A 27,839-nucleotide genomic window follows, 5' to 3' on the forward strand; every position below is an offset into this window, starting at 1 on the left:
ATAAATAGTACTGCAAGGAACATGGGAATGCAGATATCTCTTTAAGATCCTGTTTTCATTTCATTTAGGTATATACCCAGAAGTGGGATTGCTAGATCATATGGTAATTCTATTTTCAAGTTTTTGAGAAACCTCCATACTATTCTCCATTGTGGCTGTACCAATTCACTATGCACAAGCATTCCCCTTTCTCCATATCCTCACCAACACTTGTTACCTCTTGTCATCTTGATGACAGCCGTTCCAACAGGTGTGATGTGAGCTCTCCTTGTGGTTATAATTTGTATTTCCCTGATAATTAGTAATGTTGAGCATCTGAGCACCTTTTCATGTATCCTGTTGCCATTTGTATGTCTTCTTTGGAAAAATGTCTAATTCCACCATCCATTTTTTAATCAGATTGTTTGCTTATTTGTTATTGAGCTATATAAGTACTTTATATATTTTGGATATTAACCCCTTATCAGATATATGGTTTGCAAATATTTTCTAACATTCCATAGGTTGCTTCTTAATATTGTTGATTGTTTCTTTTGCTGTGCAGAAGCATTTTAGTTTGATATAGTCCAACTTACTAATTTTTGCTTTTTCTTTTGATGTCATATCCAAAAAATCATTATCAAGATCAATGTCAAAAGTTTTCCCTATGTTTTCTTGTAGGAGTTTTAAGTCTTATGTTTAAGTCTTTAATTCATTTCAAATTAATTTTTGTGAGTGGTGTAAGATAGGGGTCCAATTTCATTTTTCTCCCTATGATTATCCAATTTTCCCATCACCATTTATTGAAGAGACTACCTCTTCCCCATGGCATATTCTTGATTCTCTTGTCAAATATTAGTTGACTACATATGTGAGGGTTTCTTTCTTGACCCTTGATTCTATTCTGTTGATCTATGTGTCTATTTTTAATGCTAGTACAATGCTGTTTTGATTACTTTAGCTTTGTAGTGTAGTTTGAAATTAGGAAGTGTGATGCATCCAGCTTTGTTCTTTCTCAGGATTGCTTTGGCCATTTGAGGTCTTTTGTGGTTTCATATGAATTTTATTTTTTTTTCATATCTGTGAAAAATGCCATTGAGATTTTGATAGGGATTGTGTTGAGTCTATAGATGACTTTGGGAAGTATGGACATTCTAACTTCACTCTTTCAACTCTATACTCTTAATATTTTTTGAATTATTATTTATGAGACATAGTTTGAGGCCAGATCCCTATGCCTTAATTGTAGATGTTAGAGATTACTTTACTAAAAATCTCGTTCCCAAAAAGTGAGAACAGAGCTAATTTCAAATTCTTGTGAGTAAATTGGCAAGTGTAATTGATGACCTGTTTCTAACAGGATAAGTGTATGGTGATACTTAGTATTCCTCCCATCCTTCTTTCTTCATTGTTGTTAAGACATATCTTTTAGTAACACTGCAGAATCTTAGAGCTGAAAGAGATTACAGATTCACCCAATCCAATCTTCCAAGCAATGTGAGGAATCTTCTCTTCAATCCCTTTTTGCCTTAGTTTAGTCATCTGAAAAAATGAAGAAAATATAATAATACCTACTTAGATTATTTTAGAATGATTGAGTTGTTTATGTAAAATGCTTAGAATAATTTCCGTTATGTAGTATGTACTTTAAAAGGTTATTTTTCTCTAGTTTAGAAATATAAATAGCCTTCTCCAAGTTGGGATAAAATTTTAAGTAATGCTGACTAAATAAAATTGGAAATTAATTGAGATTTATTCAATGAACAAACCAGTTGTATAGAGCTAACCTTAACACTTCTAATATATTTAAATGGTTTTCTACTGAAAATTATCATTGCTTGGTTCAAGGCCTGTAATGTCAAAATATTGATTTTTGACAAAATTCAGACCTTATCTTTCCAGAATTAAACCATGTTTGGCTATGTACCCAAATCAGGAAATATACAGAAATGTTTAATATACAGAAAGTTCTGCCATTTATTGATTATACTGATGTGAACTGAATAGCTTCAATCTGAATGATTGTTTTATAATAGCGTACTTCCAATATTGCAGGTTAAATAGTTTTCAATTTTGAAAACTACAAAAGAGAAATGATCAAAAACATAATCGAATGAAAGTTTAAAGTTCAGGAATGGGGATTTTAAAAGCAAATTATGATCTTATTGGTGATTTTACAGTTAATTCTGGACATTTAAATTGCAATGATATAAACTCCCGGCACCAGTTAAGAGTTTTTTGCCCCAGGTGTTCCAACCAGAGAACAGCCAAGAGAAGCTGGCCTTCCCAAAAGCGCATCGTGAAGTTCTCTTAAAATAAATGAATAACCAGGCCTCATTGACTAATCTGAGCAGCGCCTCTATCAGCAGCTTTTATGTATTTCAGTTTCCATAAGGAATTCTTGCTTGTCTTCTGATGATTTTTTAAATGAGGATATATTTTATATTTTAATATATTTTATTGTTTTGTAAACTAGATTCTATTCAGTGTGGATTGTAATTTTATTCTTCTTTCTATTCTTTTGACTAGAGTGAGCCAGCCTAAAAATGGCAGTTTCTGTATTAGATATGTTCACAAAAAGGAAGATAGGATGTCTTTTTTTTCTTCCCATGGAATAACTCATAAAATTTTCTTTTACTCCCTGGAAAAAAGTCTTCTATTCCGCTCCTAATTTGTGACTATAAACATAAAGATTGACACCTATTGACAACTACACAGAAACATGTTAAAACTTCTCCTAAGGAAGCATCAATAAATAATTAAATGGAAGAATAAATTAATATAAATAAAATTAAAGACTAAAGAGTTAAAATATGAATATAGTCTGTCATTTAGTTAATAGTATTGTACCAATCTCCCAGTTCTGATTATTGTATTATGATCATGTAAGATGTTATCGTTGAGGAAAGATAGGTGAAGTGTACATGGAAGTCTGTACTATTTTTCAACTTCCATGAAGAGTTTAAAATTATTTCAGAATAGAAAGTTTTTGTATTCAATATTAATAAGGGGCCCTACACTTGAAACTGGAATATTTTACCCTTAGGATGACTTAGTCTACATGTTAAGAAATAAGGTCATGGATCACTGTAATATTCATGATTTTCAACACATGTCTCTCGTTAGAGCCACCCCCCCCCCCGATCAATACTGTAATTAACTGAGATGGAGGTAGGTAAAATATGGTATACCTGAAAACTATGTGAGTAATATGTTGTTGTCTTTAGTTCTAGAAAATAACCAGGTAGTCCAGAATATCTCACTGAAATATTTGGAGAGTGTAGCACGATGATGTTTCTTTAACTAAGCTCTTAGGCCTAGTTTTATTTTTCTGCCTCAAAATAAACCTAATTACATTACACTCACTTCCATTGAGAAGGCATCAAAAGGATTCCTCTAGTGCATCATTTTTTTTACAAAACACTTTTATCAATGTGAATATCAAGAACAAGAGTTATTTTAAGGATCACATAATATGTATAGATGAAAACACTTTACAAATTCTAACGCAAAATATACCTTAAGGGGCTTCCCTGGTGGCGCAGTGGTTGAGAGTCCGCCTGCCGATGCAGGGGACATGGGTTCGTGCCCCGGTCCGGGAAGATCCCACATTCCGTGGAGCGGCTGAGCACGTGAGCCATGGCCGCTGAGCCTGCGCGTCCGGAGCCTGTGCTCCGCAATGGGAGAGGCTACAACAGTGAGAGGCCCACGTACCGCAAAAAAAAAACACACAAAAAACTATATATATATATATATATATATATATATATACACACACCTTAAGATGCTGTAATCCTTTCTGTTTGAATCGTTCTAACCTTGTCTTCAGAATGATTCTGAATGTGATAAAATGAAAAGTACACGGTCTCCTAGAGGAGATAGACAAGGCTTTGCAGTAGCTAGATAAAATCTGACAAACTTCAATATGCTTAAATCTCAGTTTCCTGTGAAAACAGGGATAAAGTATCTGGAATTGTGAAGATTACATTACATAATTATGCTAAATTATTAGGTCAATTTTAGAGCATATAAGGGACTTGCTTATAGCGAGTTTCACTTCCTGTCTTCCCTACAAAATGCAGAAATTAAATTATTCATTGAAAAATGACTGCAACATTCCTTGACAGAATGTGTTCTGTCCATTATTAAGCTCCAGTTTCTTGATCAGTTTAAAGATGGTATTTTGATTATTTCTGCACTGACTAAGGATTAACAGGAGCCCTGAAGTTCTGGAGACGAAATAAACAGACCATAAGTAAACCAGAAAGCCTTATAACTACACAATGATGCATTATATTTATTTGAATTTTCACTATTCTAAATTGTTTTGAGCATAACATAGCTTTCATCGAATAACAAATCTCTACTAGGTTCTACTAGCTTCTGATTATTTCAGCACTTTGCACAGTGCCTGACATATAATACTCAGCAAATGTTTGTGAGATGAATAAATGCTAAATGAGTGAAATATATTTCTAATGATATTTTCTAATGTATTTGTGAAAAATAAATGATTCAATGCATTTCTTTTATGCAACTATAAGAACAAGCAAAACATAATTATTAAGATATGTTGTAGAGTTTTATAGAAAACTTTCAAAGATCATCACTGAACAGGTCATCATTTAAATCTAGACCACATCTGTTTAAATTTATAGTCAACTTCATTTGTATGGTTCTAAGTTATTAATTTATACATACAGAAGACTGATAGCAGAAGCATGTGCTAACAGTATTAAAAAGGAAACAATTTGCTCAAAGTTACAAATGAATCTTTTTTAAAAATGACAGAATTAGATTGACTTATGTAAGACCTTAGAATTCAACACCAAATGCTTGCTAGAGAAATGAACTTTCATGTGAGTAAGTAATGAAATATTGATTCATCCATTCTTTCCCAAGATTTCATCATCAGTCTTCTATTTATACTTGCTCCTGGCTGCCACAACTGTAAAACCAACACTCCTGTTCCAACTGCAAAACCAATGCCTGGCTCTTCAGGATTTGCCCACTGAGATCTTCAGTTGCTGCTTGCTCAGGTGTCAGCATCTCCATCACAGGACAGAATAGCTGTCCTCAGGTATATAGTAACCAAGTGACTAGCCAGGCTAACCAAGAAGAAAAGAGAGAGGACCCCACAAAAAAAATGAATCAATAAATAATGAAAGAGGAGAAATAACAACTGATACCACAGAAATACAATTTAAAAATCCTAGAATAATACTATGAACAGTTATATACCAACAAATTGGATGACCTATAAGAAATGGACAAGTTTCTGGAAACATACAGCCTGCCAAAAAGTAGTCAAGAAGAAACACAATTTGAACAGACCAAACACTAGAAGTGAAATAGAATCTGCAATTTAAAAAATATTCCCTTCAAACAAAAGTCCAGGAATGGACAGCTTCACAGTTCTATCAAACATGCAAAGAAGAACATATATCTATCCTGCTCAAACTATTCCAAAAAATTAAAGAGGAGGAAACACTCCCAAATTCACTCCATGAAGCCACCATCACCCTGATATCAAAACAAGACAAAGACACTACAAAAAAAGGGAAGAAAACTACAGGCCAATATGTTTGATGAATATAGATGCAAAAATCTTCAAAAAAATTAGCAAACTGAATCCAGCAACACATATAAAGGATTGTACACAATGATCAAGTTGGATTCATTCTAAGGTCACAAGGATGGTTCAGCATACACAAATCAACCAATGTGATACACCCCATAAACAAAAGGAAAGACAAAAACTACATGATCATCTCAATAGATGCAGAAAAAGCATTTGACAAAATTCAACATCCATTCATGATACAAACTCTCACCAAAGTTGGTATAGAGGGAACATGTCTCAACATAATAAAAGCCATTTATGACAAACCTACAGCCAACATAATATTCAACAGTGAAAACCTGAAAGCCTTCACACTAAATTCAGGAATGGGACAAAGATGCTCACTCTCACCACTTCTATTCAGCATAGTATTGGAAGTCCTAGCCACAGCAATCAAGCAAGAAAAAGAAATAAAAGGTGTATAAATTAGAAGAGAAGAGGTAAAACTGTCACTATTTGCAGATTACATGATACTGTATGTAGAGAACCTGAAACTCTCCACACAAAAACTATTAGAACTAATGAACTAATTTAGCAACGTAGCAAGATACAAGATTAATATACAGAAACCTGTTGCATTTCTTTATACTTATAATGAAATATCAGAAAGAGAAAATTTTTTAAAAATCCTGTTTAAAATCATGCCAAAAAAAATATACCTAGGAATAACCTTAACCAAGGAGGTGAAAGACCTGTATGCTGAAGACTATGAAAAATTGATAAAGGAAATTGAGGATGAGGCAAAGAAATGGAAAGGTATCCCATGCTCTTGGATTGGAAGAATTAATATTGTTAAAATGGCCATACTACCCAAGGCAATCTACAGATTTAATGCAATCCCTATCAAAATACCCATGACGTTTTTCACAGAACTAGAACAAATAATCTTAAAATTTATATGGAACCACAAAAGGCCCAGAATTGCCAAAACAATTCTGAGGAAAAAGAACAAAGCTGGAGGCATAACCTTTCCAGACTTCAGACTATACTATAAAGCTACAGTAATCAAAACAGTGTGGTATTGGCACAGAAACAAACACATAGATCATTGGAAAAGAACAGAAAGCCCAGAAATAAACCCACACACCTGTAGTCAATTAATCTACAACAAAGGACATAAGAATACACAATGGAGAAAAGACAGTCTCTTCAACGAGTGGTGTTGGGAAAGCTGGACAGCTACATGTAAGTCAATGAAATTAGAACACTCCCTCACATCATAAACAAAAATAAACTCAAAATGGTTTAAAGACCTAAATATAAGATATGACACCATAAAACTCCTGGGAGAGAACATAGGCAAAATGTTCTCTGACATAAATTGTAGCAATATTTTCTTAGATCAGTGTCCCAAGGCAAAAGAAATAAAACAAAAATGAACAAATGGGATCAAATCAAACTTAAAAGCTTTTGCACAGCAAAAGAAATCATCAACAAAATGAAAAGACTACCTATGTAATGGGAGTAAATATTTGCAAGTGATGCAACCAACAAGGGGTTAATATCCAAAATACACAAACAGCTCATAGAGCTTAATATAAATAAAAAAGAAAAATAACCCAATCAAAAAGTGAGCAAAAGATCTAAATGGACATTTTTCAAAAGAAGAATTACAGATGGCCAAAAAGCACATGAAAAGTTGCTTAACATTGCTAATTATTAGAGAAATGCAAATCAAACCCACAATGAGGTGTCACCTCATATTGGTCAGAATGCCTCTCATCAAAAAGTCTATAAGTAATAAATGCTGGAGAGGGTGTGAAGAAAAGGGAACCCTCTTACACTGTTGGCGAGAATGTAAATTGATGCCACCACTAAGGGAAACAGTATGAAGTTTCGATACAAAACTAAAAACAGAGCTACCATATGATCCAGAAATCCCATTTCTGTGTATATATCTAGAAAAAACAAAAACTCTAATTTGAAAAGATACATACACCCCAATATTCATAGCAACACTACTTACAATAGCCAAGACATGGAAACAATCCAGTGCCCATCAACAGATGATTGGCTTAAGAAATTGTGGTAGTATTTATATATTTTTTCTTATTAGGTCTAGCATTATTTTTATAGATTTCCTAGGAGTTTCTTTGGAAACAATTATTATCAATTATGAATAAAGACATTTTTCATTCATTCATTTCAATCTATATCCTAGTATGGTAATTTGTATCTTCTCTCCTTTTCTGTAGGTAACTATGGAAAACATTGATTTTTAAAAAGAACCAAACTTTGGCTTTTAAACATTTTGTCTACTGTTTTTATGCTTTCTATTTCATTGATTTTTGCTCTTATTTTATTATTTATTACCTTCTATATTTACTCTGGGATTAATTTGCTCTTCTTTTCCTGGCTTCTTAAATTAAAAACTTAGATCATTGATTTAGTCCTTTCTTGCCTTCAATACAGGCATTTAAAAGTATAAATTTCTAAGAAATGCTTTAGCTATATCCACTAAATCATAATGTTTTATGTTTTCGTCATTGTTCAGTGAAAATAATACTACTTTTGGGTGGGTTTTTTTGATGCATGGTTTACATACAAGTGTATTACTTAATTTCTAAATATTTCCGTATTTCCTAGATATTTTATTGTTATTGATGTTTAATTTAATCCTATGGTTGTTTTCAGATCAGAATCTGTAAGATTTTAATCTTTGAATTAAATTTATTTTATGGCTGAGCAGATGGTTTATCTTGGGGAATCTTTCACATGCACATGTAAAGTTTATATAGTTTGTACTTGTTGAGTTAGTGTTCTAATAATGTCATTAGATCAAGATGTTTGACAGTGATGTTCAAATTTTCAAAACTGGTACTTATTTTTTCTAGTAAACTTTCCCGATTCATAGATTCCTATATCCAAATGACTGTTACACATATTAACTTCATTGTCTAAAGTATATTTTAGACTCAACAAGAAACTGCTCAAATATGTCCCTCACCAAGCCTCCACTATTTCAGTAAGTTTTAACACTATTCATCCATTTGTCCTTTGCTCAAGTCAAACACTAAGAATAATTTTCTTTACATCTTTTTTTTCTTACACACTACTTCCAACCCTGTTCTACCTCCAAACATATTAAATATGACAATTTATGAACATTTCTATGGATAAATCTATAGTCCAACCATGATATCTTTCACTGACTGCCCTTTTTGCCCCCCTCCTCCCCTCATAACTTCACATCCCAGCTGTCAAAGAAGAGACAGAAAGATCTTATTAAATCCTCCATTGGCTCTCATGTGACCAGAAAAACATATAACTCCATATCATGGCCCACTGGCCCCTGCATGTGTCTCAAACTTACCTCAAGCCACTCTTCCCCTTCTTCATTATTCTCCACACACAGTGGCTTTTGTTTTCCCCTTCATATGTGAAGTCTGAGGGTTTAGCACTTCCTGTGTCTTCTACTTAAAACAATCTTCCCCCAGATTATCTGATTCTCTCAAGGGTGCTTCCTCTCTCTGCAGAAATCTTAACACAGATATCAACTTTTCTTATGGGACTTCCTTGACTTCCCCAATTCATGTACTACCCACCATCACTTCCTCAATATTATGCTATTTTATCTTCTTCATTACCGCTTTTATTACTTGAAACTATTTATTTGTTTATACATTTATTATCTCTTTCATTCCTGGAATGTGATATTGTAAGAGGAGGAATTAGGTAAATTGCGTTCAGTGTAAATTGAGTTCAGTGTTTCTGTTGTATATCCTGTCTCTAATACAGTGCCTGATACACAGTACCCACCTAATAAATATTGATTAATTGGTTGACTGATTGAATAACTGCATTTCTCTCAGTTTAGAAAAGAGACCTAAGTGTTTAGCTTAATTATCAATGATACATATTCACAGATTTCACTAGGTACGTGACTTTCTCATGGAAAGTCATGAAGGGGATGCTTTCCATAAGTGATTCACTTTTTTAATAATCCCCACTTTTTCTGTTTAACCTAAATCTCTCCATTGTATTTTAAATCAGTTCCTCCTGTCTCTACCCAGTATGTGATGAAAAACAGCTGGTTGCCTCTCTTTGAATCCTTTCTGTCATTCAAGACCATCTTGAGGCCAGGTCTCTTTCTTCTTTCCAGGCTAAATAATTCTGCCATTTTTAACACTTCCTGAAATTCTGAGTGCCTACCCCTGAAATCCTTTCCAGGACTCTTGATTTACAGTCTTGTCCAATAGAACTTTCTGCCACATGGAAACGTTCTAAATCTGTGCTGTCCAATGCAGCAACCATTAGCCATATGTGCATAAGGAGTATATGAAATGTGAGGAACTGAGGGACTGAATTTTTAAATTTTATGTAATTTTAATTAATTGAAATTTAAATATCCACATGAGATTAGTGGCTACCAAACTAGCACAGCTCTTTTGGAAGCTGTGGAATATGCTATATGCTCCTATGCAGAAGCCTATTTTATTTACTAGTTGAAGACTCATATTAAATATGAAACAGGATATTTTTAAAGTTTGTTGTTAAAAAAGTTCCAACACAGTATTTAAAGAAAATTTTGGATCTAAGTTGTCTTAAACTTGACTTTAATTATAAAATTGACGTTAGAGCATTGGTTAGCTACGTAAAAATCTTTTTATTTATGGAAGAAGCTAACTTTAAGAACCTTAATTTATGGTATGGCAGATTTATTGTAACAACTTCTATGATTTTCCTCATATATGACATTTCTTTCTGATGAAACGAAACGTACAGAACTATTTGATTTTTCTAACTTTTTAAGGTATATGCCATTTAGACTAGCTTTTCCTCAGATACTATATATGATGCTATGTTTAAATTTCTTAATACTGATGACACCCTCTGATATTAAATTTATTTTCAGATTTTAAGGTGAGAGACGTGTATTAATTAGGGACAGCAGGTGGTATTTGAAAGTCAGCCTCACATATCTGGGTCATGGTTATGTCATGACATCTAGTGCACTTTCTGATTGAAATAACTGTGTTCATTAGACAAGTAAGTGAGATTTATGCCAAATTTAGCTATCAAACATGTTTTTGTTTCTGAATTTATATGTCATCTTTCACTTCTGATTTGGGGGATTAAAAAGAGTGTTCGCCTTTATTTTGTTTTTTACAAATGAGAAATATCTTGATTTAAGAAATGGATGTCGATTTTTTTTAGCTTATTTAGTTGAGCTCTCCTTAATACATTTGAGACTCCAAATCTCATTTATGCTGAATTAATTGAATATCAAATATAAAACCAATGTGCTTTATATTGAAATTTTAGTACTGCTGCTAGTCACAAAGCATACTTATACATTTCTATTGATATATCACTTCTAATATTTCAGCTTTATTTAAAGCAGGAATTTTTAAAAAATTAAGGGGAGGAAAAGCCTTCCAGATGTCATCTGTGCTATATCTCCCCTAGACAGGAAAGCCGAACATATGGTTCACGACTGAAGGGAATAATGGATCATCATATTTTTAGGATTCCTTGAATATACCATCTCAAGACTTCTTTTATTTTTCCTTCTTTTTTCTTCATAGAATCTAGCTATTTCTGACTCAATGTGAAAAGGTTTGACTTTTTAAAAAAGCTAGCAGTAAAGGAGATAATTCTTCAATAATATTGAAATATCATTTTGAATTCATCACATGCTCTGAAATCTTAATGAGCTAAGGGTCACATATTTTACAACCATTTCTCTTTGAATCTCTCTCTGTCTGTCTCTATCTCTCTCTCTCACACACACACACACACACACACACACACAATGTGCCTATCAGCTTTTACAAAAGTCAGTCTACTTACTTAATATCTAATATGGTCTTCATTTTTTGATGGTAGAGAAGAAAAACTAAAATCTCAATAAAATAAACATGTTATGTGGTTTTTGTAAGGCAGGAGTCTTCATATAAGTGATTCCCCCCCCCACCAACTCCCCAGTACAGAAGAGTGTACTGCTTAAAGGCCACAAATTTCATTAGTGGAAGGATAATTGAAAATTGTGACTTCAGTGCTCATAAACTGTGAGACATTTTTCACCTCCCTTCTTTAATGGTGCATGCAAATGCTAAATTTCATATATCGTGATGAATGCGATCGTGATGAATTTCATATATCATTAAGCATGCGAATGACTATGTTTGCTACTATCAAAGGTAAAATTAAGAGATTTATTAGAAAGCTTTCCCCATGAAAGTTCCAAATTTAATTAAATGCAATTCATTAGAAAGTATGGCAAGTCCCCCCCAGACCCATTTCCCACCAGTTATGTCTAACCCATTATCTGTGCTTTGTTTATATGTCCAGTTATGCTGTTTAACACATGGAAGTATGCTTTTGACATCTCTTTATCGAACCCTTAATGAATAAACAAAATAAGTAAGAAAAATGAAAAAGAAAAAGAAAGTATGCCAAAGACATTACAGAAGAAAGGAGCAACTAGTGATATATATACATATAGCTGGTGAGAAGAAGAAATAACCATATATGTAACCACACATGCACACTTTTTTAAACTTTTAAAAAAATACCTTAGACTTGAGAATTCACAAACGTCAATATCATCCTTTGCATGTACTAATATATGGCATGGCATAATCTTTGTTTTATCCTGATACTCTACACATATATAAATACACACACACACGTGCACACACATACACACACAGAGCAACATCTTCATCTTTTTCTTGCTGTAGTTCTTACATTTTTTGCCTCATATGGAAAAAAATTTGAGGGCTTCACATCTTTCTTGAAGTTTGACAAGGGACCACTCCTTAGGAACTTGAGAGAAAGAGCTTTCAAGCATTTCACTATAACTGGCACACTCAGAAAAGGTTTATTGAGCTGAAATTTTTTATCTCCCAAATAAATCAAGCTAATGCATTTTCCTCTAGACAGTTTTAAACTTAAGAGGTCTAAGGAGCAGAAATCTAAAGATAATTTTTCTTTTTGGGGGGCAAATTTTATTCTATAAAATTTAGCTTCCATATTGTTAGTCTCAATTATATCTTTAAATGCAGAATATATCTAGACCCCATGATATGTTTACATTTTATTGAGCAGAAACAGTTGTTAAATGTTTCCATATTAAGAATTGAAAGAATATAGACATTAGCTAGTAAAGCCCAGTGCAGTATTTAAATTACTCCCCAAAGGTGTATCTGTTTCTTAAAATTTAGGGTGATTTTAAGTCTTTATTATTCTTGCCAAAAGTTTATTGATCTTATTTGTCTTTTTAGTGAGCCAACTTTTGACTTTGTTAAAAATCTCTATTCTACTTGCTTTCTATATCATAAAGTCTGTTCAAAACTTTATTATGTCATTTATTTTATGTGTATTGTGATTTTTCTAACTTTTTAAAGTAAATTTTACTTCATTAATTTTCAGAAAATGTTGCCTCATTCTTTTTTCCCCTTTTCACAAATTAATATTTTTAGCACAATAAAAATAAAGACAGAAGCTAAAATTTATTTGTTATAAGAATTTTGTAAGGAGAGAAAAATATTAAACAGACACAAGAAACTTAAAACATAGTATTCCAAAACAGTTCAATAATTAGACGTAGACTTGTGCAAACGTAGATGAATTTCTACAAACACCCAATTAAGAAAACAAAAAGACATCTTCAAAAACCAAAATTTAAAAGGGCCTCAGATTTTTCTTCCAAAATAATAAATACCAAAACACAACAAATAAAATATCTTCAGGCATTTGGGAATCTCTTTATCCATTTTATAATCAGAAAAAAAACTAAGATGAAATGTAGTAAAACAGAGAATGATGACAATGAGCAGAATGAATAGTATAAAGAAATAGCAAAGATGTAGTGTTACAAAATAAATCAATCTACTAATTTAAGTTGGAGATAATAAGATCTAAACTATATAAATAGTAGACATAGGAAGAAAAAAACAACTTTGGGAGTCACTGTATATCATGAAATAGTGTCATATGGAATAAAAGGGTTAGCATAAATTCTGAATTATAAATCATTTAACTTAGCCTTGGCATATCCATCTGTTAAATGCAACCAAACTCACAGGATTATGATGAGGTAATACTGCATCTTATTTACATATCCATTTCCTCTCCATTTTTTTTTTTTTTTTGCGGTACGTGGGCCTCTCACTGCTGTGGCCTCTCCCGTTGCGGAGCACAGGCTCCAGACGCGCAGGCTCAGCAGCCATGGCTCACAGGCCCAGCCGCTCCGCGGTATGTGGGATCTTCCCGGACCGGGGCACGAACCCGGTCCCCTGCATCGGCAGGCGGACTCTCAACCTCTGCGCCACCAGGGAAGCCCTCCTCTCCATTTAATGAGATAATGTGTGGGAGGAAGCATTATAAACTTCTAAGCTATATTCCAAAGTCAGGTGTTATTTACTATTGCTTTTTTTTTTACTAAGCTAAGTCTGGAGTATTTGAAAACTTCTTTTATCTGGAAGGTGAGGAAGAAACCCAAAAATTATTCCAGGATTCTAGGTCTGAATGATTGGAACAATGGAAATATTTTTTTTTAAATAACAGAATAACTGGACTTATCATTTATTTCCCAAATAGACTTTGCTTGCCCTTGAATTCAGGTTTATGTTCAAGGTATTTGTAATAAAAAATGTGGATATATGAAAGACAGGCTGGATTAGAGAAGGAAAACAATTCATTAAACTATGGATGTGTTAACACTAAGAGCATTTTATGCTAGAACATTTTAGTAGAGATAGAAATGCTAAAGTAAGCAAGCAACTATAAATTTAAATGTGGAACTTGAAAGACAAGTTGGATTTGTTATTCCACTGCCATAGAATTTTTAAAGGTCATGATTACTTAAAGATTTAATCTACCTTCTCACTTCATAGGTACAAAGCTTAGGTAAAAGAGCAGACTTAAGAGATAAGAAAAGAGGCTTCGTGAATAAATGAAACAAGATGAATGAAATATAGTTCTGTGTGAATTTGTCTTGAAGTTGGATGTTTTTCTTATTGTTGTTTGTTTGTTTTGATTTTGGAAAACACTGAAAAGTGAGGATAGGAGATCTAGATCAAATATTAGGCAACTTAGCTAGGTGAGTCAGTCAAATAACACCAAGGAAAATAAAATGAAGCAGTTGTAAAGGCTGGAGTACAATCAGTACATTATAATAAACAAGGCAAGGTGGCAGAGTTGCAAGGACATGCTCAAAAGAACCAAAAGTAAGAGGAAAGTGAAGGAGAAAGAGAATATTAAAAATTTTAAAACAACTATTTAATTTTGGAACAAGGAAACCACTGGCAACCATTGAGAGAACAATTCCAGTAGAGCAGTGATGTTGGAAGCCAGTTGGCAGAAGGCTATGACAGTAGAAAGTGGAGAGGAAACAAAGGCATCAATCCTTGGAGAAAAGTGGATAATTTTTCAGGTTTGTGTTCTAAGGGCTTATCACATTCCCTGGCATTTAGTGGAAATACCAAAAGCATCTGTTGAAATGAAATGTATTTGAATGTGAGAGTTCAAGATGAAGAAACTGGTTAAAGGCTAGGAATGCAGAAAAAAATTAGGGAACAGAGTGGGAAAGGGCCATAGAAATGGCAGGAGTCATATTTGACATAGACCTGGGATCTTGAACCAAGTGTTGATATATCAGAGTATTATTGCATAAGGAATGTCAGAGATTGAGGTTAAAGGTGATGTAAAGACCAAAGGTTCCAGCAAGAATCTGGACAACAAGTAGAGGGATTCCCCCCAAAGTGGTATTATGCTAAACTTCTCCATCTAGTAAATTCTTTATATCCTTCTTCTGTACTGGAGCCAATCCTTACACAGTAATAGACAAGACTTTTAGAGACTTAGAGATAAGAACAGATAAATGGTATGCTTCTCAGAAAATTGAGTTTAAAGAGAAAAAAAGACCAACAAAATTTGGATTTAGTAGAAGAAAAATGGTGCTAGGAAGGGGATTTATGAATGGTACTCAGATCCACAGAAAATCAGAAAGAAATGGAATAAATATATGAAATGAAGCACTAGCCCTAGAGAGAATTTTCTTTTTCCTAGAGCCTAATGGGGAAAGAGAGGGGATAGGTAAAGAAAAAAAGTTGTCGAGTTGATGATGAGAAAAAATGCTGAATTCATGTCCGAGAACTTAAATCTTTTTTTTAATTGAACTATAGTTGATTTACAATATTATGTTAGTTTCAGGTGTACAGCATTGTGATTCAGATATTTTTTCAGATTATATTCCATTATAGGTTATTACAAGATATTGAATATAATTCCCTGTGCTATACACAGAGAAGTTAAATCTTCCTGTAGAAGTAAACTACTGAGTCTTCTGATAAAGGTAGGTCAATGGAAAGTGACAGAATTGAAGATATCAGATCAGAGTTGCTCTTGTGGAAGATTCATGAAGTAAACAGTAAAAGAAAAACTAAATGTTTTTCCACCATTAAGATAATGAGCAAGGAACTATTTTGTATCATGTATACATAGTGGACTAAAGCTATAGTGTTTTGCATCTCCTTAGATTATGGCAAGTGAACAAAGCAAGCAGTGCAAATGATCCAAGAAGGAGATAGTAAAGAAACACATTGTATTTGTGTTAGTCATGTCAAATTAGGTCCTAAATAGCTAAGTATATCCAGTATCTAAGGTTTTCATATTGGTGTCTAACTGTACCATTGTCAGTTAAGCTTCCCACATAAAATCTATTTACAGGATAGAGACTTCCAAATATGAAACTGTTGCTCTCTGGTAGTTCTCAACAAATCAACTTTTCAAAAAGAAGAGAATGGTAAAATATTCCCAGTCATCCCCTGGACAAAACTATATGATATAGATCTTCATTTCAAAAAAGTCTTACTATGACATTTGTCTTACACAGAAGTTCTACATCTATAAAGTGATGCTGTAATTTTAATCAAAGTGACTCCTATTTTAAATTTTATTTCAAACTTTCAATTTTCTTTCTAAGCTCTTAATTGTTTTCTTCATTGACATTAGGTTTCTTACAATAAAGTTTTGGTGTACTAGCTCTCAATAACTGTTAACTAAGAATTGGCATGATTTTGTTACTTTGCTTTTCCAGTTTTTTAGTTCTATGTATTTTATGGTTTGGGCTTCTTTTAAAAAATAGATTTCATAATATTTGTGCCTTAGTTCTATGTGCAAGAGATCAATAGTACATAAAAATACATAGAATTCCAGACCTCATGGACCTGTCTTGTAGGAAAGACAAATATTAATGGCTTAATAATATAGTCCTATTTACATTGAATAATTAAAGGAAGGAATATCAAAATTTTCTTTTTTGATCTCCTGAAAAGATGATAAAAAGAACATATGAACTGTTAACTACAATGGCTAATCATGTCATAAATTGCACATATGATATTTAAGATCTAAACTGATTTATATGCATAAATAGCTATAATACAGTTAATAATTATACATAAGTGATATGTGATAGATAAATTAATTTTATATGTACATGGGTAATTGTATATATAGCTATAATGTATCATATATGTAACATAATAGATAAAATAATGTTATCTTCTGTATGGGTATGTGCATTATTTATATAGACATACATGACATTAATTTAGTCTAAACTGTGAATCTTTACCTTTATCTCTGTATAAATACTTTCAGTATAAATATCCATTTCTACCTTTTACTCAAATTGAAATATTTAATACGCAAACCTCGACAATAGCCTGAATCTTTTTTTTTTTTTTTTTTTTTTGCGGTATGCGGGCCTCTCACTGCTGTGGCCTCTCCCGTTGCGGAGCACAGGCTCTGGACACGCAGGCCCAGCGGCCATGGCTCATGCTCTGCGGCACGTGGGATCCTCCCGGACCGGGGCATGAACCCGTGTCCCCTGCATCGGCAGGCGGACTCTTAACCACTGCGCCACCAGGGAAGCCCTAGCCTGAATCTTAATCAGGTTATTCTTATACAAGGTCTCAAGGCATTGTCTCCTGTTCCTTATATCATTATTACCCAGCTAAATTGCTACCCTTATTGTCATTTATTTTAAAACCAGCTTCTTTAGCATATGTTGCTTATTCAGAAAGTGCCCTGCACAATTTCATCCACAGTTATAAAAACCAAGGTGTGACTCATTTGTGTCGATTCGTAAATAAATGTAACAGTTTGGCAGAACAGGCCCACCTGTTCTGGTAGGTCCCAATCCCACCTCATATCTTCTGCAGCTTCTTCTTTTATAATATATTCCAATACATTCCCACCTTTTTTTCTTTAATTCTTTTAAAATGTAGGCACTTTATTAACACTATTATTTTTAAATTGCTGACTTTATCTCTCTTTATTTTATCTTCTTGTCAATTCTTAAAAATATTGACCTTAGAAGATATTTACCTTGAAAGAGTCACTTAACTTCTCTGAATCCCAGATCCCTCGGCCTGTAAAATGTGAATAGAGACATCTACTTTGGAGGAATATCTTGAGAATTAAGTTAAGTAATGTGTGTAAGGTGCTTAGTATAATGCTCAACATTATGGCCGTGGTAACTATCTGGTTTTTATATTTCAAAGTGGAGCTTCTTCTAGACTTCCAAGCTATGTCCCCCTTCTCTTTGCCATTTCATGTAAACTGCCTACAGCATTTCAGCTATTCTTCATTAAGTATTTCTTGTAGGACCTGACTTGTATTTTGTCCTGTATTTTGGAATCTTTAGTGTTTTCTTTCTGGGATTTTGGCCTGAATAAATATTGCCATAGCAAAATATCATCATGAACCTGATTATTTTCTTCTTGGGCATAAACTAGTGTTTCCTTAGTTTATTGACTTAGCACCTACACTGGTTATCTTGTTGTGTTAGAGTAAGGGCTAAACAAGGCAAAGACCAGGAGTTCCTTCCCTGTTTAGACCAGTTGGGGTTGCACTGAAAACACATTTCTTTCATGGCCACAGATGTGCCCCTAACCCTGACCATCTGCTTAGCAAATGAGCAGGAGGGGCAGGGTAAGTAACAGTAGTCTGTATTATACAACCCAGTCCCAGCACTAACATTGTATGCCACTAATCGCAGCATCATCATATTTAAAGACTAGAGCACAGCTGAGCAGATGTCTTGGGTGTGATCCAGGAACAACACCAATGAGGGGGGAGAGTGAGAAAAATGAAATCCTTAGACAAAGTGACATCCAACAGGGACCCTGAATACACTGATTTAGATGTACCTGTTATTACAAATTATTTTAAAAGAGTGAGCAATTTTTATCTTTAATGATTCTTCAGTTATCCTCTACAAGAGGTTCAGGCGAACATCTACTTGAAATTTTTATCCTCAAGCCAATTTTACATTGTAAAATATTATATATACATAATACATATAGATTATATTATTTAATATATATATGTGTGTGTGTGTGTGTGTGTGTGTGTATATATATATATATATATGTATATATATACGTATGTATTTGGCTACAATTTGAGTTTCAAAGTGGTGTGTTCTTAGTTGCCTTGTCATGATTTGTCTGATTTGGGTAATTTTAAATAAAATTTTCATTGAATTAAAGAATTTGAAGTATAGCCATGAAAGGGAGATTTTGGCAAACAGTTTAAAAGATCTCCAACCTCTCATTGCCTTCTGAATTCTAATTAGGCAAATATAAATTGGTTCTCTGTCAGAGCAAGCTGCCCAAAAGACAAAGCTGCACTATTAAAATCAAATGGCACAAACGTCAGCAGTACGCTGAGACATTGGGATTTCCAATGAGAAAAAACTTCATTAAAAGAATGGTGCTTTCCTCAGAGTTCTATTTTTATCCCCTGTCAGAGAAAATGATGAGAATCTCTGTTTTTTCAAAGGGAGAAAAAGGTGTTCACAGATGAATAGCATTTATATATTGGACACTTTATCTTCCGGGGACAGTTTGATCAAGTTACTGGTTTATTAGCTTTGAAATACTAATGAGATTTTTCCTTACAGAGGAAAGTAGTCTTTGTTCATAAGAAAAAAGGAATGATTCATTTATCAAAGCATTTGCTCCAGATGCTTACCTTTTTTTTTTTCATTTTTTTCATAAAAGTACATACTGCTTTTAACATTTAACAATTAAATCAATAGTCAGTGACCTTTGGGTGTGACATTCCAAGTCTTTATTTGTTCACTCTAATTTCAGATTTCATGAGCCAGCAATGTACTTTAATGATTAGGAGATCTATTTATATAGTGTAAATATTATTGCAGACAAGCAGTAATGATTTAAAAGAATTGTTTATGAAGGTTTTTTTTCTTAATTAAATGAGAGTAAAGCAGTCCACATGATCCTTGATTTTGCTTTTCTTTATAGAAGTTGCAGGAGAAAGATCACCTCTTGTGGGAGTCATTATGAGTCATAATTCTCTGCTCTGTTATTCCTAGGACAGCTGTTGGGAGCAGAGGCTGTCAAAAGGGAGCATAATGCTGTATTTGTTGGAGGCAGGTACTGTTTTATTTCATCTTTGCATCCTCTGTGCCTGGTACATAGGAGGTTTTAATAATGGCTGTTCAATAAATAAATCCAGTTTGGAAGTATCCTTTTCAGATATGTTTGTATTGAGGTACTATTGTACTGAATTACATTATTCTTTCATTTCACTATTGGCCTATTTATCTTTGCAGTCCCACCTCCATGGAGATATGAGTGAGGCCACCAATCATAGCTTCATTTCATAAAACATCTTTAATCTAACCTAATGTCTAATCATCTGCTAAAGCTCATGGATATGTCTTTAATTAGAAATACAGAATATTAACCTTCCAGACACTCACCCTAAAAATAAACCATAACTCTCAAATGTCTAGTACGTATGAAAATTCTAAATGTGAAATAAGTACTTGGGAAAGATGTGTATATTAAATTTTATTTTCTGATCAAAACAGATAACTAAAAGAATTTTTTCATGGTTTTGGCCCCAATATCTAGAAAAGCTGTAATCCTTAAAAATATTAAGGGCATTATAATTTTTAACTGTATCTTTCTGTTACTTTTATTCCAATTTTAAAATCATTTTTGAATTTAGATTACTTCAAAAGAATTAAAAGGATTATTCTTTGTATTATATATGAATTTTGTGACATATCTCAGATCCTATGGGCAATGAAGATGCTATAAATGTTCATATAGAATTTAGGAATTTTCCTTTTTGCTGACTCTGTATGTAGAAGAGTGCCTAGCACATACGTGTTCAATAAATGGTTTATAGTAGATCTGAACTAACTCAGGAATTCTATTTCTGAAAATAGAATAGAAGGGCAATTAAGTGTTGGAAATACTTATTCATAGACTACAATAAGTAAATGAGGGCCTCAGTACATAAACTCTTGCATTAAAGTATAATCCAATGGTGAAAAAGGACAGGTAAGTGTACTTTCATTAGTATGACCATCTCATTTTGAACTGAGATGAAAGAAATAATGTATTAAGGTAGCCATATCTTGCTTTAGAAGCAAAGTTGGAATTAAAAAGCCCATTTTATTTGGAAGATAAAAGTAAGTGAATTAATTCATGAATTCTAAAGGAATAAATTAGTTAAGGATTCCTATATTGTAAAATATTCTGGTAAAATTTTTTACCTTGAGTTCTTCCATAGCTGGGTGATGATGTATTATTTAGTCATCATAGTTTAATTTTGAGTCATAAATTCTGACTGTATCAGGCATGATTCACTAATAAAATCAAGTTAGAGTAAAAGGAGATCTTCCAGCTTTAATGGAACCATGTCTCAGGCTCTACAGGTAGTTCAAGGAAGTTTCCAAGTCAATATAAGATTTTGTTGTATAATTTTTTATGTTCAACTTTTCAATTATTGATATTTTCAGAAGAAAATAATTTAAACTGAAAATATATTGCCTTTTTGTAATACACTTGAGTCTATAAGCTAGAGAAATATTTGATTCTTTCCAAATATTCATGATTAAATAAATTGATAAATGTTGTCCTACTTAGTTTAAGGTTAATATTTTGCAGCATAGACAAAGAAGGTAAGGAAGTCTTAGTTTAAGAGAACCCCAGTTGAAACCATTATCTCAAAGAGACATCTGCATTCCCATATTCATTGCAGCATTATTCACAATAGCCAAAGTATGGAAACAACCTAAGTGTTTATGAACAGATGAATGGATGAAGAAATGTGATTATGTATATATGTATACACACAATGCAATATTATTTAACCTTAAAAAAAGAGGAAATCCTGCCATGTGCAACAACATGGATGTGACTGAAGGGCATTATACTAAGTGAAATAAGCCAGAGAAAGACAAACTCTGCATGGTATCACTTACATGTGGAACCAAAAAAAAAAAGAAAGAAAGAAAGAAAAAAACAAAAGTTCAATTTGGGGTACAGGAAATAGGGAGAGGCTGGAAAATGATGTTGATTCATAACCTCAGGAGTTCCCTGGTGAAATCTAAAACAGGCTCCAATGCACAGAGAGCAAGGGGAGACCAAAGAGAGAGCAGACCACTCCAGATTGGTAGGTCGCGGGTTTAATAAGCAAGGGAACTTATATATGAGGCTTATCTTGGGCAGCTGCAAGATAAACAGATCTCTGCACCTACCTGCCAGAATCTTAAAAGTTTATATAGAGGTCTTAACTGGGTTCAGTCATGTATACCATCCAGATAACCTCAACACACATTGCTCTCTCAAGGCTATGTCCCTGAAAACGGCTCCCACTGTGGGAACGACATGTACACATTCCAAGGACAGGGGAGGGGTGAGGTGCCTTTGACTGCCTGGGTCCAGCTCTCAGGTCTACCAGCACGCAGGTCCTGTCCTCTCAATGACCTCCTCTAACAAAAGGGTACAAACTTTGTTATAAGATGAGTAAGGTGAGAATCTAATTTACAACACAGTAACTGTAGTTCATAACACTGTATTGTATAATTGAAATTTGCTAAGACAGTAGAATTAAATGTTCACACACACACACACACACAAAAGGTAAATATGGGAAGTGATGGATGTATTAATTAACTTGATGGGGAGACTCCTTTCACAATGTATATATATATCAAATCATTATGTTGTATGCTTTAAATATCTTACAATTTATTTGTCAATTATATCTCAATAAAGCTTAAAAAAACCTCACAGAATCCCATGATCTACTTGATAAACCTCAGAAATATGTCACTCAGCGGTACAAACAAAGCAATTACAAAGGAAAAACAAACAAATGTCCACTTTATACTTTTACAGTTTTTCTATGGTAATTAAGTAGTTCTTATACATTAATATGAATTAAGACTCTGGATCCATGGGGCTCTGTTAGAGTACAACATATTTTCAGAAACATTTATTTACAAAGTCACCACACTAAATGAACATCTAATTGTGAAACTGAAATGATCCTTTATTTCTGAAAGCCTTCTTTTATCTCATAGTCTCTTAGCAGGAACAGAATTAAAATAAGTGTGTAACATCTTCTTTTTCCAATAGAGGATGTTTGTTCAAATGGTTAGAAGTGGGATGACACTGACACTGTCACAGTTTTGAGTTTCTCTTGAATCAACCAGGTTTGCTTTAAATTAAGTAATCACAGTCTCCATCCCTACCTAGGAAGCCAAAATCCCCGTCGTTGAGGTCTTATAATAATAATGTTAAAACTAAAAATAAAATTATAACATAATTAAATAATAAATAATTATTATAGGCTAATCATTTGCTTCATTTAATCCTCATAGTAATCGTATGAAAATTTCATACCCATTTTGCAGATGTAGAAATTGTGGCTTAGAGAAGTTAACTGCTAGCTGTTATGGGGCTAGAAAGTATCAGAACCAGGATTTAAACCAAGTCTTCAACATCCAAAGGCCATGAAATTAAGCTGTATGCCAGTGTTTCTGCTACTTAAAAGTTTGCAAGTATATTCTCATGAGTCTGAGAATTCTATCTGAGTAAGCTTGTATGGCTGCCATTAGTTCAGTATTTTCTAGTGAATAAAGCAGCAACTGGCCCCCATCTGACATCGTAGTAAAGATGAATTATTTTACTTTTACTATTCTCCAAGATATTGATTGATCAGAATATGCCAGTCACTCTGCGGGGAACTGAGGATAGAGGAGAAATTTAGCACACAAAAATGCCTGCGCTTGAAGTGTGCATTTTGGTGAGGAAAGACAGATAATAAATAATGAATAAATAAAAATGCATAGAATGTAAAATGGTGATAAGTGATAGTGAACAAAATAAAGCAGTGCATAGGGAGGAGATGAGGCAATCTCTGAGGTTATCGGGTTACAATTTAAAAGTGGGTGGTAAGTAAAGGCATCATTGAGAAGGTAATAGTTAATCCTAGAATTGATTGGCATAATCAAATAGAACAGAGTAATCCCTGAAATTATCTGGGAAAAGAACAATCCGGGAAGAGTCAGTCTAAGTAGAGAGCCTGAGCTGCAGGGTACCTGCTGTACTCAAGGACCAACAAAATGGTCAGTGTGCTGGGGCACACAGACTGAGCAAGGGGAAAGTAGTAGGACAGAAAAGGCATAGAACCAGATTAGGTAGAAATAAGGAGGCCACCGTATAGATTTAGATTTATTTTGAATATGATGGGAACCACATGGGCTCTGAGTAGAGGATTAAAGAGATGTGAGATATCTGGGGGAAAAAATCACTACTTGCACTGTCAAAAACAGTGAAGGTCCAGAATAAGAACAATGGTCAGTTAGGAGGTCAGTTAGGAGGCATATGTGACAGCATGAGTGTGGAAGAAGAGACTGAAATTCTGGATAGTGGTTATAGATAAGAAAGAGCATAGAGATGACTGATCCCTAGAGCTCTAATTTTAGAGGTCAGGGAAATTAGATAAATCAACAAAAGAAAGTGAAAAGGAGCTGCAAAGAGAGTTGGGAGGAAAAACAAGAAGAGTATGGTATATGGAAAGCCAAGTAACAAGTATGTTTCAAGAAAGGCAGTCAACTGTGGTAGATGTTGCTGGTTATTAAATACGATCAAGGTTAACAACTGACCACTAGATTCGCAATTTGGGGGTCACTGTTAACCTCAACAAGCAGTTTCAGTTGAGTGGTGGCTTCCAAGCCTGATAGAAAGACCTTTATGTAGTGTAACATATTCATTTCTTAATTTATCTAATAAAACAAAAATGTGATTTGTTATCACAGACACATTTTGTGGGTTACATTTTGGGGCACACTATTAGATTGATGGACTTGTCAAAATAGCAATTATTATATTTAAAAATTATCCATTGTACAACAAGCACAATACAGCTTTGATAATTTTATAGATTTGTTCATTTTTAATTTGAAAATCTGGTTTTACAGTTTTATTAGATCTGTAAACAAAGAGTTTATACCTAGTTTGACCATATTTACTTAAAATTACAATTAAAGAAAATTAAGTCAATATGAATGAGTGTCTGAGAATTGTTTTCTGTGGGAAGAGAGCAGAACATTGCTCAATAGTGATAAACTCTTTACCATAATATACTGCCTCTAAACAGGCACCAATCTAGGTTGGAAGGAGAGGAAACTATTATTAATGTCAACTGCAAAACTTTACAGGCCTAGTAATAAGTTAATATAAGTTTTTAGAACATAGCCTGACCATATGACAAATGTCATATGTTTGCTATTATTATTACTGAGAATTTTGGAGATATTGAGTATTCAGAGGACTTCAAAAATTATTTTACATTTAATTATTTAATAATATAATCCTAACCCTGTCTTAAACTTTTACTTCCCCTTCTTATTTTTTTTATAAGCAAAGTAAAACAAGTAGATCCTCGAACAAAATTGTGGGGTATAACAGATCCTGAACTCACTTTACAAAAAATTATATATATGTATTCTAAGCTTGGGACTCTTAACATCTTAATTTTTATCTTGATTTCTGACTATTCAGGTTAATGAATTTTCATGACTATCTTAGTTCTTTCTGTTTTATATTTCATGCCATTATATGAAGAAATCGTTTTTGTGTGCCTTAAAGTGTAAGAAATTGGCATTTGTTAGTAAAATATACATGTATTATATATGTATATTTTATAGACTTATATAACATATATGCACACATGTAACATAATATATAATATTATGTGTATATTTATGCACATATATGCATAATGCATAGTATATGTATATATATATACACACACAAATTGTGAGTGTGGTGTGGGAGGATATGATTTTGAGTATGAATATATTGTATGTTTATTTATAATCCATATGTGTCTATTTATATATAAAGTATTTGGCTTTTAGTATTATATGAAGTATAATTTTTTAATATAATTTTTTTGTGTAGATTAATGGTAAAACTTAAAAATTATAATTAAAAAAAAAACGCATTATCCGTGGTCTCTTTACTAGAGATGCCATTAATGATATCTGATTTTTGCCACTGTGATATGTTTCCCTTAGAATATAAGGTGAAGTATTTTAGATCATATAATCTATAGTATGTTTTCAGTTGTGAGTCTGAATATTTACATGGGATTCCATTTCTCTTCCCCTACAACCAGGCTTTCCTAATTATACCTTTAATGTATTTTATTTGCATATTGAAGGATAGTGTAGATTGAGGTCTTTGAAACAATTTCAGCTTCAACTCTCTGTCTCTACATTCTCTGTATTTCATGGACTGCTTGAGGCCAATTGTATGTGAAAGACTCCCAACTGTTATTACTTTGTTGGAAGAAGCAAGGGGAAAAAAGAATGTCTTAAATTAATTTTTCAGATCATACTTAGTCCAGATTTTCTTTCTTTTCATATTCTCTTCTGCTTTTTGGTATTATTGAGGTTCTTTAAACAAGGCCTTGAGCTATTCACTGCTAGTGATTCAGTAAGTGATTAACTAAAATTACGTTTTGTTAAAGGATTTCATTTTGGTTCAAGGAAAAGCAATCTATGAAACTGGCCATTCTCTTTGGAAACACCGTGATACCACTGAAAAACAAACAAATGCAGGTTTTAAACATTAAAAAAGTTTAGGTAAGAAAACATATTGCATAAAAAACTTTTTTGTTTGAAGAGTTTTCAGCCTCCAAGTCACTATGCTTTTTAGGTAAAAATGTATTTCATTTCCCATGCTTTCCTATTCAATCTTTGGGATTTTCCCTGTACAAACCTGGTTTTGTAAAAATTGTGTTACTTTAATATATATTTCCTTCAAATTAAATATTTAACAATTCCAAATCCCCATTCTGTTTTTTATATATATTTCAATTTCAAAATATGTTCTTACTCAACACAATTGTGTATTTTCTTTTGGATATCTCATATTAAAAATCTCAAACTAGCACATATACTTTTAACCTGTTTTGTATCCTGTTTCATTTGGTCTTGTTTTCTGAGCTGAGCTCTGGCACAAGCACAGGGTAGTTCTTGTCTCACATGCTTCGTACATGTGTACTGCTTTATTCCCATAAATGTAGCAGAAATGTGCAGTCAGTGTTTTAGCCCTTCGGGCACTCATCAAGCACCGATTGTTTACAGAAGTGAACTGGGTAGAGAGAATTTAAACTGCCTTGAAATCTTTCGATGATTAGCTTTCCCTTGAGTTCCATGTTACTCTGAACAGGCTTTCTGAAGGGCCCATTATATTCTTCTTCCCCTGGTACTGATCAAGGAAAACAAAAATAGAAACATCATTGAGTGCAATGTTGATTTTGAGACAGGCATTGTTTAAAAAGAGAATGGTAGGAAACTGCTATAAAGTACAAACATTTATCCAGGCATAATAGACAATGCTGATTGTTTTGCCTCAAAGTCCAGAGCTTTTTAAAAAGTCCCTTTTTCAGTGAATAAAATCTCAAGAGAAATTGCTGAGATTATTTCTCTAAATGATAAGCACATGGATGTAAACTAGTAAACTCACTTTTTCATGTGAAAAATGTTGAACGTGTTGCTAAGTGATGGCAATACTGGTTTTATGAAGCAAATAAAACTGCATGTGAATAAAGGCTGATTTAAAATTTTTATCAGTAAGAGTCTACTATCAATATAAAAAATGACCAGGCCCGTGTAACCAGTCAAAACTAGAAATAGGATCAACACTCATTGAAAAAAGGTCATAAATACAATGTGGACATTTATCATTTATTGCAATATTCTCTGAATATATGCATACTGATTATTGGATGTAAAATACAAAAAGAGAAATTTTAACTACTTACTGTAATGTTGGGCTTGTATTTGTAGTTTGGGGGCTTGGATAATTAAGCTTATATTACAATACCATTAAATGGAATCCTTTTTTCTTATTTGTAAAATAGGTGTTCAAAGATCATC

The 27,839-nt window shown here is 33.2% G+C and overlaps 1 long non-coding RNA gene across 2 annotated transcripts in view; it reads left to right on the forward strand.

Annotated features, from left to right (window-relative positions):
• LOC117198507 (uncharacterized) overlaps nucleotides 1-27,839 on the forward strand; it is a 210,065-nt gene that overhangs the window by 40,234 nt on the left and 141,992 nt on the right. For both annotated transcript variants that reach the window (XR_007470316.1, XR_004479704.2), the window contains exon 2: nucleotides 19,959-20,019. This is a non-coding gene — a long non-coding RNA (uncharacterized LOC117198507). The remainder of the gene's footprint in view (nucleotides 1-19,958; nucleotides 20,020-27,839) is intronic.

Source organism: Orcinus orca, chromosome 11, assembly GCF_937001465.1.
Source record: "Orcinus orca chromosome 11, mOrcOrc1.1, whole genome shotgun sequence".
Taxonomy (NCBI): domain Eukaryota; kingdom Metazoa; phylum Chordata; class Mammalia; order Artiodactyla; family Delphinidae; genus Orcinus; species Orcinus orca.